Source organism: Cetorhinus maximus, chromosome 20, assembly GCF_964194155.1.
Source record: "Cetorhinus maximus chromosome 20, sCetMax3.hap1.1, whole genome shotgun sequence".
Taxonomy (NCBI): domain Eukaryota; kingdom Metazoa; phylum Chordata; class Chondrichthyes; order Lamniformes; family Cetorhinidae; genus Cetorhinus; species Cetorhinus maximus.
The window spans coordinates 44556176-44559100 of NC_135898.1; the positions used below are offsets into that span (position 1 = coordinate 44556176).

Here is a 2925-nt window from a genome sequence, read left to right on the forward strand (position 1 = left end):
GTCAATCAGGAAACCGATTAGTGATACTCCACGCCCTCTTTTCAGATATACAACCACGGCATGTGAGGAAATCCTGACTTCCAGGTTTCCTGTGCATTCAGGACACACCACCAACACCCAACAAAACCTGGTCAGTCACATGAGTAAAAAATTCAATGCATGGCCCTTTAGAAGATTGAGGATATCTGAGTGACGGGCCTTCTCTTCTGCTTTATGAACATGTTGGGATAGGGAATGACCTGGCTCAAAGCCAACATGGACCCTATGAAGGAGTAGTATGGTAATCCTGTTTGGTGGAGAGTTACTCGGGCTGTCAATATGAGAAGGAAGCATTTCAGAATTAGTACTCACAATTTAGTGGGGAGACTCCTATTTCAGAATGGAATGCAGGAATGAGAGGAGATATACTGGACAAACCCAACAGGCAGATTGAATACTTCAACCAGTGCTCCTCTACAATATCAGTGGGATTGGGAGTGGTTGAGGTATACTGTGCACCAGGTGAGAAAACTAACTGGCCAGGAGCAAGTAATAAACCAGCACTGAGGACACAAGTATAAGTTGAGCCAAGGTTTTGTAGTCCTTTTGCAGTCAACAGGAAGAAACACTTAAATTAGTTGAACAAGACTTGCAGAAGCCCCCTGATCTTCCATATGTGCTTCATTATGGAGCAAAACCTTACAGAACTAAAGGGGATGTGGAAAAAGCTGTGGAGTTGTCAAAGAAAGGATTAGAAATTTGTCCACATTCTACCTTCATATACCATCAAATAGGTTAGTGTTACAGAACCAAATCAAATCAACAGATGAATTATCCAGGCAGCAAAGGTCCTCGTAATTTTAACTGAAAGCTAAATTGATCAAACAATGCAAGTATCATTTCATTGTGAATGTCTGTGTGCAGAGTTCATCTTTCTGTCACAAGAGGTTTCCTGGTCATTGAGTTCAGGAGTCAGGAGCAGCTGTTAGATGAAGAAATTTGCTCGAGTGGAGAGGAAGTGCTTCAATTAGTCTGAAATGAACTTTGATGCTTTTTTTCTCTTACAGTAACACACAGAAAGATTTCTTAAAAGTGGAGCTCGATCAGCTTCAATGTCACTTCACATGGGCTCCACAGAAAGAAAACATTGACCTCAATGATATGAAGAAAAGATTAGAAGACTTAATACAGACTGATGTGAAATATCAAGCCACAGTGTACAGCCAACTGGCTTTTGTAAACTGTCTGCAAGGAAACTATGAAGAGGCAATTCAAAACTTACAGGAAGCTGAAACATTTCTGAGGGGGAATCATGAAGATGAATTTGACAAAAGAAGCATCATCACCCATGGAAACTATGCCTGGGTATATTATCACATGGGACAAGTGACAGAGGCTCAGTCCTACCTCGACAAGCTGCAGGAGATCTGTAAACAATTTCCTGATGCCTCTCGTTATACAGCAATGATTCCTGAAGTATATGGGGAGAAGGGTTGGGCACTGTTGACAACTGATGCTCAATATTATGAAGAGGCAATGGAATGTTTTAAAAATGCTTTGGAGCAAGGTCCGGATAACATTGAATGGAAATACAGCTATGCGATTATTCTGTCTCGGCTGGAGGAGTTTCATTGTACCTCACAGAGTTGTGAGTCTTTTGAATCTGTGAAGCAGTGGAGACGTGTGCTGGAGTTTGATCCTGATCACATATTCGTCATGGTGCAGTTGGCACCAAAACTGCAAAGCTTGTGTCAAAAAGATGAAGCACTCAAATTAGTTGAACAAGCATTGCATAAGTCCCCTGATCTTCTCTACGTGCTTCGTTATGCAGCAATATTTTACAGAAAGGAAGGACATACGGAAAAAGCTGTGGAGCTGTTGAAGAAAGGATTAGAAATTAGCCAACACTCTACATTCTTACACCATAAAATGGGTGTGTGCTACAGAACCAAACTAAATGCACTGATGAAATATCAAGGCAGTAAAGATCCTCACAATCCTGCTTTTGAACAGAAAGCTGAATTGATCAAACAATGCAGGTACCATTTTCAAAAGGCAATTGAGAACTGACCACTAACATCTGTTAAAGCCCACCTGGATTTGGCAAAAATCTATTCAATAAATGAAGAATATCTCAAAGCAAAGGAGATCTACAACCATCTACTGAAATTGGAAAGTATTCGTCCAGAAAGTAAGCAGGACATATGTTTACAGGCGGGTTTATTTGAACTCAATCACAAAGAATCTGAATCAAATGCCATCACCCATTTTCTGGAAGGAATGAAAGTCAATTATGACTCAATACATTAGAAAAGGTGTCGAGAAAACTTGGAGATGATAGCAAGACGGTTTCGCAGGAACCCAAGAGACAGCAAGGCCCTTGGTGTTCTTGGGTTCCTGCACCAGCTGGATGGTGAGAGATGTGAAGCTATTAAATGCTTTGAAACGGCCTTGGAGTTTGATCCTGACAATGAAGAATATCTAAGTGCTCTTTGTGAATTACGCCTTTCCATCGAGGACAACAATGACTTTCCCAACTAAAATTAAACACATTTTGTGTGTAGGAGCATGAAGAGAGCAGGAGCATGGAGAGAGCAGGGGTACAGAGAGTGCAGAAGTATGGAGAGAGCAGGGGCTTGGAGGGAGCAGTACTACAGAGAGACAGCAGGAGCATGGAGAGAGCAGGAGAAAGGAGAGAGCAGGTGCATGGAGACAGCAGGAGCATGAAATGAGCTGGAGCACAGAGAGAGAGAGTAGGAGCATGAAGAGAACAGGTCCATGGAGAGGCCAGGAGCACAGAGAGTGCAGGAGCACAGGGAGAGAGCAGCAGCAAAGAGAGAGCAGGAGCACGGAGAGAGTGGGGACACAGAGAGAGACAGCAGGAACATGGAGAAGGCATGTGGTGGATGGGGATTGTTCGGGCCTCTGTTCAAGGAAGAAGCTAAG

General features: G+C 42.8%; 1 pseudogene; it reads left to right on the forward strand.

Moving 5' to 3' along the window:
- The first annotated feature begins 255 nt into the window (after window positions 1–255).
- LOC144694768 (interferon-induced protein with tetratricopeptide repeats 5 pseudogene) lies at window positions 256–2520 on the forward strand (annotated as a pseudogene).
- Window positions 2521–2925: the final 405 nt, after the last annotated feature.